This window comes from Diceros bicornis, chromosome 2 (genome assembly GCF_020826845.1).
Source record: "Diceros bicornis minor isolate mBicDic1 chromosome 2, mDicBic1.mat.cur, whole genome shotgun sequence".
NCBI lineage: Eukaryota > Metazoa > Chordata > Mammalia > Perissodactyla > Rhinocerotidae > Diceros > Diceros bicornis.
The window spans coordinates 561,327-574,523 of NC_080741.1; the positions used below are offsets into that span (position 1 = coordinate 561,327).

The following is a 13,197-nucleotide window of genomic DNA, read 5'->3' on the forward strand; positions in this document are numbered from 1 at the left end:
ACTTCTGGGGGAAGATTGGAGTGAGTACCTTAGAGGGGGTGATGGGTATCTACTAGTCAAAGAAGCAGAAATGATTCCCATTGATCTTTAACCCCAGGATCTGAATGTGTTTCCTTGATTGTTCAAAAGTCACTCCCTCTCCAGGAAGACAAGATTGAATTTTCTGATAGTGCTGAAGCTGCCTGGCTGAGAAAATGGAAAAAAAATTTCCATTTCTTATGTGCTCTTGCCAAAAATATAAGGTGCCTGTTCTGCCTGATTGGTGTGCCTGACTCTAAAATGTCTGTCAAGTGTTAAGATGGAATGCATTTTATTAGCTACTTATTTTTTTCAAGCAAGAAGTTGACTTCCTTGTAGAAATTGGTAAGATGATTCTAAAACTTATATGGAATTGTAAGGGACCTAGATTAGCCACAACAATCTTGAAAAAGAGGAACAAGGTTGGATGACTCCCTGATTTCAAACTTACTGCAAACCATGGTGGTCAAGACAGTGTGGTCCTGCAACAGGACAGATGCACAGATCACTGGAACAGAGTCGAGAGTCTAGAAATAAATCCACACATCTAGAGTCCACCGAGTTTTTTTTTTTTTTTCCCCTGAGGAAGATCAGCCCTGAGCCGACATCCATGCCAATCCTCCACCTTTTTTGCTGAGGAAGACCGGCCCTGAGCCACCATCCACCACCAATCCTCCTCCTTTTCTTCCCCACCTCTCCACAAAGCCCCGGTAGATAGTCCCACGTCACAGTTGCACATCCTTCCAGTTGCTGCACGTGGGATCCCGCCTCAGCGTGGCCAGAAGAGTGGTGCGTCAGTGCGCGTCTGGATCTGAACCTGGCCGCCAGTAGCGGAGCGCGCGCACCTAACCGCCAAGCCATGGGGCCGGCGCCCAGTCCACTGAGTTTTAAGAAAGGTGCCAGGACCATCTAGGGTGGAGAGAAAAGTCTTCTCAGTAAATGGAGCTGCAACAATGGAGATCTACAGCCAAATAAAGAGGTCGAACCCCTACCCACACCATCTACATAGATTAACTCAAAATCGATCAAAGACCTAAACGTAAGAGCTAAAACTACAGAACTCTTAGAGCAAAACATAGAGGTAAGCCTTCACGACACTGGATTTGGCAAAGGATTCTTAGCTATGACACCAAAACCACAAGCAACCAAACACCAGATGATAACTAGGACGTCATCAAAATGAAAGCTTTTGTGCTTCAAAGGACAACATCAAGAAAGCAAAAAGACAACCCCCATAATGGGAGAAAATACTTGCAAATCATATATCTGATAAAGATCTAGCATTCAAAATATATAAAGAACTCTTAAAATTCAATAATAAAAAAGCAAATGACCTAATTTAAAAATGGGCAAAGGATCTGAAGAGACATTTCTCCAAGTAAAATATATAAAAGGCCAAAAAGTATATGAAAAGATGCTCAGCGTCATTAGTCGTTAGGGAAACACGAATCAAAACCACAATGAGGGGCCGGCCCGCTGCCGTAGCTGTTAAGTTCATGCACTCTGCTTTGGCAGCCTGGGGTCTGCAGGTTCGGATCCCAGGCTCGGACCTATGCATCGCTCATCAGGCCATGCTATGGTGGCGTCCAATATACAAAATGGAGGAAGACTGGCAACAGATGATAGCTCAGGGCTAATGGTCCTCAAAAAAACACCACAATGAGATACCACTTCACACCCACTAGGACGGCTAGAATCAAACATCAGATTATAACAAGTGGTGATGAGAATTGGAGAAATTGGAACCTCGTACCCAGCTGGTGGGGCCACTTTGAAAAACGGTCTATCAGTTCCTCGAGTGATTTAACATAGAGTTACCCTATGACCCAGAAAATCCACTTGCAGGTATATACCCAAAAGAAATGAAAACTGATGTCTACAGAAGAACTTGTGCGTGAATGTTTATTGTGGTATTATTCTTAATAGCCAAACGTGGAAACAACCCAGATGTCCATCAACTGGTGAATGGATCAACAAAATGGAGTACATGCATACAGTGAAATATTATTCACCCATAAAAAGGAATAAAGTATTAATACAGGCTACAACATGGTAAGTGGACAAAGCCAGTCACAAAGACCACATTATGTGACCCCATGCATGTGAAATGCCCAGAACAGGAAATCTGTGAGATGGAAAGAGGCCCAGTGGCTGTCTGGGGCTGGGAGTGGACTGGGGAGGATGGGGTGATGAGAGTATCTCGGAGTGGCTGTGGTGACGGCTGCACATATCTGTAGATATACGAAAAACCGGTCAATTCTATACGTTCAGTGGGTGAAGGGCATGGTCTGTGAACTATTATCTCAAAGCTGTCAAAACAGATACACTGATATTAGTAATTTCAGTAATTTAATCAGCTCTCTCTATGTGAATGTGTATATATACACGCTTTATAAGATGTGATATTATCATAGGGAGACTATTTGACAGACGATATTCACAGATATAGCTACATTTAACCTACATGAATAGGATAATTATGACATACAAAAATAGAATGAAAGTGGATTGTGCTGCTTTCAACCCTGCCTTTCTGTGATAATAAACAGAACATTTCTGAAATGTCCCGGCATGGTCCTCCTGGCAGGTCCTCGTCACCTCACGCCTGGTGCGCTGGTTCTCCCGTGCTCTCCTCCACCTCCCACGTCACCGCAGAGTGCATCTTCCAGGACGCTGCTGTCCTCCTCCGGCTGGTCAGCCGGTCAGCATGTTGATCCTGTTGCCTTCCCAAGCTCCCTTCTGAGAGCCGCACGTGGAGCCCAAGCTGACCTTCTGGGGCCCGGGGACTGAGAGGACGGTGATGTCACCCACCCTTGTCTCGCATCTTCTGTGATTCAAAATAGAGCATCTCTCCTCTATAAGAGATACACGTTATGTCTCTGTGGAAAAGAAAATGGCCCCTTTCTAGACTTTTGGTTTGCAAAGTTCAAGATAAACTTGGGAAAGTTCACTATTTCTCCGTTTTGGGGGCCTCTGTTTTGCTTGTTGCCTAACAAGATTCCATACCTTGGTTGCAGAGCTGATTGTCTTCAGAGGGATTGTATCCCTCCCGCACTCCTCCCCCAGCCTCAGCCTCACTCCCACCCTGACAAACGTCCCTTCTGTCTCCAGGACCAATTGGGCTTGGCTCTCATCTGGACAGGCTACCACCTCTCTCCCAGGAGTCAAATGCCAACGATTTTCCAAGGCCCAGCCCAAATCATGCCTCCACCAAGGACAAAATCAGTTTTTTAACCCCGATTTTGCCCCGCCAGAATCAATATGTGTTTTTCTTTTATTCATCAATAACCGAAAATTTGGAAAAGCCAGGTGGCTTTCTATAATACAATCCACGATCTCTTTTATTTATTTACTTATTTATTTTGGTGAGAAAGATTGGCCCTGGGCTAACAACCATGTCCATCTTCCTCTACTTTAAGTGGGACGCTGCCACAGCATGTGAGTAGGTGAGTAGGTCCACTCCCTGGATGCGAACCTGCGAACCCGGTGCCGCCGAAGCAGAGTGCGCGAACTTAACCACTGCACCACCGGGCCTGGCCGGCCTCTCAAGATCTCTTTCAAATAGTTCATTTTAGAGACCTTGTGATCTGAAGGACACAAACATTGGAAATACTGCTTGGCAAACACAATAAGAAATCAAGAAAGATTTTCCTTTACCCCTCTCCTGGGTGACGCATGCTTGAGGGAGCAGCACTGTCTAGATTGACAGCACTTGGCAGAGCTGTCCGTGGGAACATTGCTGACTCAAGTACTGTGAATAATCTTTACATTCAAATTTGCGTCTAACTTATCTGATGTTTCTATTTGCTCTGACACATTAGCAAACACAAAAATAAAAAATATTGGCATACAAGGAAAAGAATATTTTTAATCTAGCATTTTTACGAGAAACACATTATTGCTTTTTAAAACAGAAAAGCCAGTTATTCTACATTCACAGTGGAGTCATTAAAATCATAAAGCATCAAAAAAAGCACTTAAAGAATAAACATGGTTGACACATAGGACTCTGATTGCCCTGCCCTGTGTTCTAGCTCAGGAACTTTCTGATTTCATGGAAAGGCCATTTTTCTTTCATCTCTTCTTCCCAGGGACATAAGCTTTTGGTGGGGAGGAGAAGTTACTCCTACTTCGCAAATGTTGATGTGACACCCTGCCCTTTCACTTCTTTCTTTGTGATGGGATTTCGCTTCTGCCACGGGCATGTTACACAATGCCAGGAACTGATCACCAGTTGTGGCCGTGAAAAGAAAAAGAAAGAGAAAAGAAGCTGCCTCTGTCTTGGAGGAGTTATGGTGAACACAGGAGGCACTGGACTTTGTGTTGACAGAGGTGCCAGTCAACTCATCGCCATGAATGACAAGATCTCGAATCTGCTTCAAAATGCTCCCTGTAAATAACGTGAAATTAGAGTGTGCTAGTTAATTCAAGTTTTAAGTCTAGGGGCAGACATTTGCCCTAGAGGAGTGTCCACACTGCAGGGGTAACCAGCTGCTAGAACACCGTAGCCTCATGCCAGATGCAGCTACCGTGCGCGTTGCTATCTGCCTCTGGACAGAACCAAGGCTGTGGTGATTAAATGTTCAATTAGAATTGAACGTCAGAACTGTGTTATTGATAAAAATGGGGACCTGTTGCCTATATAATGTACGTTAGAAATGGACTCTCCTCTGTGATGATTGAGGGAGTCATGTGAGGATTGGCTGTACCTCCCGCATGAACAAGGTATAAAAACCCACCCTTAGGGAAGGCACCCCAGGCTCATTCCCTAAATGGTCCTGTGTCCCATTGGTGTAAGAGGATTCTGGTTGCTTGATGATGCCTAAAAGGCCAACAGAATCTTGCCTCTGAAATGTGTCCTGTCTGTCTCGGGTGAACTTGTCAGGAAACCTAACAGGGGTCCAGGATCTGGGACGTCTCCGAGCTTACACACGGTTTGTGAGAGCGGTTTTGTGCTGGTCGCTGCTGAACATTTGCGCAGCATATACCTGCATGCACGTCAGCTTTGCTTCTGTTACAACCTGAGTAGGAAGGGTGTGGGCAGAGCTCACCCTCATCTACCTCAAACTGCTCTGTCGGCCATTGCATCTCCCAGAAAGGGGAGTTGTATGTGACCATGTCAGCTAAGGCTAGTTAGTCACATTGTGTAAACTAGTCTTCACCAAATGCATTAGTTGAGGGAATATGTATCAACATCTTATCAATCAACGCTGCTGGTTTGCTAGACTGGATTGCATTTTGGCATAACCCAATTACAAAGTGTGCTAGATAATGAAAGTCTTATAGAAAAAAAGAACAGGTAGACCAAGTAAGGAGACCCAGGTGTGGGCAGGGTAGCTGGGTCCTGTAGGGTTTTATAGGCTGTTGTAGGAACTTTGTCTTTTCCCCTGAGAGAAATAGGGTGCCCTTGCAGGGTTTTGAGCAGGGGAGTGACATAACCTGATTTACGTTAGGATCATTCTGATTTTTGGGTTGAAAATAGTCTTGGGGAGCTGGGTAGCAGGCAGGTTCACTGGTTAGGAGGTTCTTGCAGGATCCAGGAGGGAGATGGTGGTCACTCAGGCAGCGGAGTGCTGAGGAGTAGATGTGTCTAGATCTGTTTTGCAGTTAGAACTTACTAGGTCTGCTGATGGATTGGGTGGGAGGTGTGTGAGAGCAGAGGAGCCAACAATGGCCTCAAGGCCTTTGGCCTGAGCATCTGGAAAATGGAATTGCCATCAGCTGAGAAATAGAGGGCTGTGGATGGAGTAGGTTTGAAGGAAATAAACAAATGGGGGAATGTCTTGTAACTTGTAAATTGCTATAAAAATGTCTACTATAGAGTTTGGCATGTTTAGAAAGTGTATGTAATTCAGCATGTGTTTACTATAGAGTGCCGTCTTTTGCCTGACTTACTCTTAAGTGAATTTCGTGGTTTCTGATGACCACACCACATACCACTCAGAAAGTCTGCTTTTATTTGTTACCTAGATATTCCCTGTCTCCCCCAGCCTCCCGCCCCGTCCGGGGTCCTACATGGTGCTGAGGTGAAGATTGTTGCAAAGACAGGAATCCCAGTGTTTGCGCTCCTTGGCTAGTGAGGAAGCTTGCCATCTGCTTAGCTTATGAAATCACTTAAAAACAAAATGTGGTTTCTGTCACCAGTTTGCCTCTAACAGTCATCAGTAACACAAGATGTTTATAGAGATTGGGGTTCCTTGAGTCTGATCTGTCGGGCTCTGGTTCAATTTTCAATTTCTCTCTCTTGGAGACTTCACAGCAAAACCTACCAGTGCCAAAAAGACACAGGATACGTCCCACATGAGTGTAGAGTAGTGAGGTGGGATGTGCCGTCTGGCTACTAAGAAGGAAAAAAAATAAACTCTTCAAAACACCATATTCTTGCTTGCTTAAAAAACAAATAACATACTTTCCTTCCAGCCTTGATGATATAACAGGGACTGGATTCAATTTCCAACATAAAAAAAGGAAAATCAGTCAAAATATAGGAAACAAAGTTTTCCAAGCATTGACTAAGAGGCAGCACAAGACTGTGATCCCTGAGAAAAGGACCATGGAATCAATTGGATGAGCTCTGCGAGGGACCCAGCTTACCGCCAAAGGCCATCTCCAGGTTGCAGAGCCCAGAAGTCTGGCCGAGGTGAAGAGATAGAAACTGGAATTCTGGGAGCATAGGGGCCCAGAGTTTGAGGGACAGAGTACCAGAGAAGAGAGGGCTACATAGGGAGTCCCTGAGATGCACAGATGGGTCCTCTCTAGTCTTTGGCTGAGTCCCCATCTGCACATGTGGGAGAAGAAACCCCCTGAGGCCAGGTAAAGACTCTCAGACGTGACAGGTCAGACGTTTCCCGGAGCGCACTCAGGGCTGGGAAGAGCTCACACTCCCTTGGCAGAGTGGGGGCCTTGTAAGACCTGGGCATTGAGTGGAATTCCAGGAAGGGTGTCAGCACGAGACTGATAGTATCTCCTGATGAACTTTAAAAGCACATTTCAAAAGGATATACTGTTCCTAAGTAACTTGACTGCATGCTGGGACATGCATGGACATATTGGACATGCATATCCAATACTCCTTATAGTGATGCAACGAAACCTAGTAAATACGTTACTCCATTGTAAAATCCACAACATCCAGCATTCACTTCAAACTACCAGGTCCGTTAGTTCCCCAGGGCTATGTAACAAAGGAATGTAAACTGGGTGGCCTAAAACAGCAGAAATGGATTCTCACTGTTCTGGAGGCCACAAGTCTGAAATCAAGGGGCTGGCAGGGCTGCGTCCGTCTGAGACTCTGGGTGGAATTCCTCCTTGACTCTTCTAGGTTTGATGGCAGCCATCAGTCCTTGGTGCCCCCTGGCTTGCAGCTGCATCACCCCAGTCTCTGCCTCTGTCGTGATGTGGTGCTCTCCTGTGTGTCTCTGCCCTCTCCTCTTCCTATAAGGACACCAGTCGTATTGGATTAAGGGTCCGCCCTACTCAAGTGTGACCTCATCTTAACCAATTATATCTGCAACAACCCTATTTCTAAATAAGGTCACATTCTGAGCGACCAGGGTTTAAGACTTCAACATATCTTTTTGGGGGACAAAATTCAATGCATAACACCAGGCATGCAGAGATGCAGGAAAATAAGACCAGGAAAAAGTCAACCAGTAGAAACTACTGAGATGATGGAATTAGCAGACACAGATGCTACAACAACTATAATAAAAATGCTCCATATGCTCCATTTTGGGTAGTTTTATTGTTATACGTTCTTTTGGATTAATTATTTTTGTATAATTCTATTTAATCTCTGTAAGAGCATAAAGGACAGAGACAAATATTGTAAATCCTAAAGTAACCCCTAAGAAAGATCTCTGTGAATGTGAGTCATGGACATTTTCTGAACTGCTTCCTCTAAAATGGGAATAATAATATTTACCTCACAGATAAGATGCAACGATTAAATGGAATTTTTATAACTTACTTGGTACATAATTGACTCAATAAATAGTAATAATTATTATTGTTAATAAAATCTGAGGTGATGACAAAGGCAATTACAGGCCAGGGGATACAGACCTGTGATGGACGATGCTAAACACAATCAGTGTAGTTATAGTGGTTTTGATTTATTGCTCTTACGGAGAACTTTACTAATTCAGACAAGATGGGACAGGGAAAAAGTCAAGTCTAACTGAGTGAGCAGTCTTAAGCACAGAATATTTTTGAAGAAATGGTTTTGATTACTTTTAACTACATGTAGTAATTAGAACCAGGCTACAAGGTTTTGCCTGGTATATATTCCTTAATGATTACATAAAAGGATCTCGCATTAGCCTAGCAGGGCTTTCAGTTCCTGTGAAACGGTTTCTTTTCATGGGCAGGTTGTGCTCCTCAGCAGCAGTGTAACTCCTGGGGGCATGATGTGACCAGCACCAACCTGGGGCAGCTCCTTCGTGGATCCTATTGACTGGACCCCAGCTGATCCCATGCACCAGGACAAAACAGCCAGAGCCAACCAGAGAGACGCCACCGACAGAGCAGAGGGTCAGTCACTGGAGAAAAGAGCTGAGGCTGAGTGGGAGGCAGAAACAGGGGACGGATTTCAGGGCAACCCAACTACTTCAGCCGATGACTTCTCTTCACAGGGCACCTTGTCACATGGTTGTCCTGAGCATTTCCTGCTCTCCAGCTGAGTGGCCTTGTGGAAGTCTCATCCACATCTAGGACACGGATTTCAGTCTGCAGAACATGAGGATTACCCGGATGAATCCACGCTTCCTTCCCGCTCTAAGTGTCTCTTGAACTGGTTGACAGTTCTGCCCAGGGCCCGTTCAGAAAAGCTGTCATCTTCCTTTCCAGGTGCTAAACTGAAGGTGCGATTAAGAAAGCAGCATGATTTGGCCTCGTGGCGTGCGCTTCCTCCTGGACAGGTAACAGAAAGGTTTTGCACAGTCCTGTCGGGTTCAGATAAGTCGAGTCGGCCAGGGGAGGCAGCACAGGTCAGACTTGGCAAGAAGCGCTGCCACAGAGCGATGACCACGTCGCAGAGAAGTGTGCTGCATGCTGTGATGATCACGGTCGTGTTTGGAAGTGGTCCTTCCGCAAGTGTGGCAGCAAACAAAGTGGTAACCAGGAAGCTAGTGAAGTTGCGGGGAGGGTGCAGCAGCAGGCGCTGGGCTGGGCTCCTGAGCGCGGGGCGGTGACAGCGACCGTGCCTGAGTCTTCCCTTACGCACAGCGTGACGCCTCTTCTCAGAGCTTACGGGAAAGAGCCAAGTCTGTTTGTTTGCTTACCACCGTCCAAAGACCAGGCCTTCTTTAATTCAGTTTTTTTTTTTAATGATTTTCTTTTTTTTTTTTTTTGCAGGGAACAATTCACCTTGAACTAACATCTGTTGCCAATCTTCCTCTTTTTTTTTCCCTCCCCAAAGCCCCAGTGCATGGTTGTATATCCTAGTTGTAAGTCCTTCTAGCTCTACCATGTGAGCGGCCAGCACAGCATGGCTACTGACGACCAAGAAGCGAACCTGGGCTGTCGAAGTGGTGAGAGTGCCGAACTTTAACCCCTAGGCCATCAGGGCTGGCTCCTGCCTGTCATTTTTAGTGGCAGTTAGGTCTCCTTGGTCTTGGTGTAATTAACACGGGCTGCGGTTTGCATTTGTGGCTGGGAGGGTGTGTGTGTGCATCCTAGGCTGCCGTGGGCTTCTGGCAAAGCCTGTTTTGTATAGTGATGTGAGGTGACCCAGTGTCACAGCGTCATACTCTCAGGGGGTAAAGATGATGAGATTAGAACCTGAAGAGATCTGCAACTCTGAAAAACATCGTTTGAAACTAGCTTGAGGGTAGCTCAGCTGCCTGGCTCTCAGGCTGTCAGTCAATATGGAAAAGTCAGCATCCGCTGGATAATGAACACCTGTGACAGTGACAGCATCCTGGGTATCCGTCAACTGAAAAACAGATCATTTCAGTGAGGGTCAGATGTTGCTGGTGTTTAACTTCCAGAACAGACTGTTTTCTGGTCCTGATATAAGCCTCAGAGGACTTGGGACTGTTCTCTCAAGGCCACATATGAGTGAGGCTGAAACAGCCACCTCCATGTTCACCTTCACCAATTCCAGAGCCAACCCATCCCTACACCATGGTCGTCAGCTGCTGGGAAATGATTCCCCCTGCGGCCGTAGGTTTGAGCGGAGGCAATGGCAGAGTGGTTGACAAGGGGGTCTGAGCTACCTGCTCATGCAGCTTGCCTATGTCGTCCGATCTTGCTCGTTTTTGATCCCAGATACACCATTTCCATCTTGTGATGAATTGCTCCTGGGCCCACTAGACATTATGGCTTGGTGGGTCTGATGGACCAAGCTCATGCAGAGCAGTCCTGGATGCGAGGCTGCTGGAGCCCTGTGGCCAAGCGCTCCATCTCTTCCAGAGCTAAGGAGCAAATGAGGAGTTGTCTTTCAGAAGATGTCAGCCCTTCCCTGCGTATGGCATGGTCTCGCTCCAGACCCCAGGGCCCATGTTGTCATCCTCCACTGGGGCTTACCACACACTGCACACAGCATCTTTTCCCACCACTGTTATCTCTACCACCGTGGGGTCGGCCGGCTCAGAAGGCCTGAGAGGCAGGGCTGCTCGGGCACCACAGCCTGGACCTGCTGCACAGCTCTGCCCAGGGTCCCACTCAAGGCTGCAGTCTTTTGTGTCACCTGGGGTAGAGGCTGGAGCAGTCTTCCCAGGTGTGGAATATGCCATCCTCAGAACCTGAAGGCACCGAGCTTTCTCCTTCAGAAGGTGTAAGGTGCAACAACTTGTCCTTTACTGTGGAGAGGACTTTCTGGCGTGCCTCTCAGCTCTGGGATCCAAAGCTTTTACTGAGGTAGCCCCTTCCATCTCTGCAAGGCTTCTCTTCCCCCTTCTGGAGGGCCCGAGTCTCACCAAGGCCTCCAGCATGCTGGATTCTCTCTGATCCAGCCCCATTAGCACAGGTTATATATGGAGGGAGTCAGAGGGATTCTCTGTGGGATATCCAGAAGTCCAGACATCTCTGGAATGTATCATGACCAGTGAAAGGAGAATTGGCATAGCTCTGGGGCAAACTGTACATGTACAGTGCTGCCTGTTCCATGGGAATCAAACTATTTCTGATCAGAATAGAAAAGAACATGTGTCAAATCAAGGGCCACACTTGGGGCCATTATCTGGCTGAGTTTCCAGTAGTCTACTCTGGAAGCCACCTGGTTTCTGTGTGGGCCGGCTGGAGAACGAGATGAAGATACGACGGGGACCACCACCCCTGCATCCTTTAGAGCCTTAGGGGGGTACTGGTTCCTGCCACCCCCCCCCCCCACCGCTGGGAGGTGATATTTGTTTAAATTTGGGTGTGGGCAGTTTTAGAGGCTTCAGTTTGACCTTCCCCGCCATGAAGTCCCTTATGTCCCAGGCTGAGGACCCGAGGTGGGCGTTACACCCACTGACTAAGGGAGGACTAAGCATGCCAATCCCGACTACAAATTCAGGAAGCAGGTGAACGCTCATCTGGGGGGTTCACAGACCCCGTGGACTCCGTCTGTCACACCATCCCCCTCCCCAAAGAGGAAGGTCAAGGCGGGCTGGGAGCGGATGTCAGCTCCGTCCTGCGTCTCCCCTGCAAACAGTTGTCTGCCAGGAGACGCTTCACACAAAACAAAACAAAACAAACACAGAAGTTGTAACAAATCGGGACTATACAGCAAATGTCACGAGAATGGTGCTGGCAGTGATGGCTGAGGAGCTGGAAGGAGAACGCTGAGATCTCTGTAAACATAGCCTATTCCCGCAGTGGATAGTTTTGGGATTTATATGTAAGAAGGAATCTGCTAATAATTAGTAGGAGTATGTTGTTATTTTTATTTCAGAAACAAACATCTTTACCCCCAAAAAGGATCTCAGATTTTTCCGTCAAAATGAACCGGGTGACTCATTGGAACTTGACCATCTTGAATCGACACGCGCGCAGACAGGGGGAAGGTGGCGCGAGTAAGGAGGTGCTCCCGCCCCAGGTGCGCGCTGCCCCTGACAGGTTTAGCGACGGTGTCCGTCCACGTTACAGAGCTTTGTGAGGCTATCGGCTCTTAGTTAAATTGATTCTGAAGAGGGAATGAATATATGCCAACGCCCAGCGTTCTGAGGGCTTCCAGTGAAGTGGGTGAGCAATCCCGTGCGTCATGTTGGTTTCTGCTGAATGATTATAAATGCTGACGTGCTTCTTCAGAAGAGCGTTCACCACACGTGCCGCTTTCTGAAAGACTGAAATGCGGCTCTCCTGGAAACGGCCCTCACAGCGTTTTCTAACTCGCGTGTTGATGACCACCTTTGGTGGAGGAATGTCACCAGTGTTTGCACACACGTGTGCACACAGTGCACATTTTAAGGTGCAGAATAAAAGACCCACTTCTGTTTCCAAATAGACCGCTTTCAAAACCCTCAGGACCCTCAGCTCCGGCTTCAGCTGAGCCACCGCGTGGCCCAGCAGGAGCTGGCTGTGTCGCTCTCGACAGATGTGGGGCCCTTGGTATTGGAAGGGGTGCGGAAGGTCATCTAGTGGCGAGAAGATCCCAAACCTGAGACCAGGTTTCTCAGATCCACCTGGGTCTTAACACACATCTCAGTCCTATGTTGTTGTCAGTGCCATGGGGTTGACCCCCGACTCCCAGCAACCCCACATACAGCAGAGAGAACCCTGCCTGGTCTTTCTGCTCCATGCTCTCCCCTTCTGGGGATGCGTCAGACAATGCTCTGCTGCTATTCACAGAGTTTTCATGGCCGATTTTTTTTGGAAGTGGGTGGCCAGGTCCTCCTTCCTAGTCTGTCTTAGTCTGGAAGCTCCGCTGAAACCTGCCCACTGTGGGGACCCTGCTGGTGTTTGAAATCACGGGGGTAGAGCTTTCAGCATCACAACAACACACAGCTGCCACAGGATGACAACTGACAGATGGGTGGTGTGGTTCTCTGACCAGGAAACCAACCTGGGCCACGGCAGTGAGAGTGCCGGATCTTAACCCCTAGACCACCAGGGCTGGCTCAACTTTATTGTGGTCCTAGTAAGTCAGAATATCTGGAGGAAGGGCTTCAGAAAAGTCAGCCAGATCTAGGAATCGCTGATCTGGTCCAACCACCTTCACGGTTTCGTTAAGTCCACATATTTAGATCAGAAGTA

The 13,197-nt window shown here is 47.3% G+C and overlaps 1 pseudogene; it reads left to right on the forward strand.

Annotated features, from left to right (window-relative positions):
* The window catches only part of LOC131411333 (tRNA-uridine aminocarboxypropyltransferase 1-like), a 61,189-nt pseudogene extending 48,607 nt beyond the window's left edge, over positions 1-12,582 (forward strand).
* The last annotated feature ends 615 nt before the right edge of the window (positions 12,583-13,197 follow it).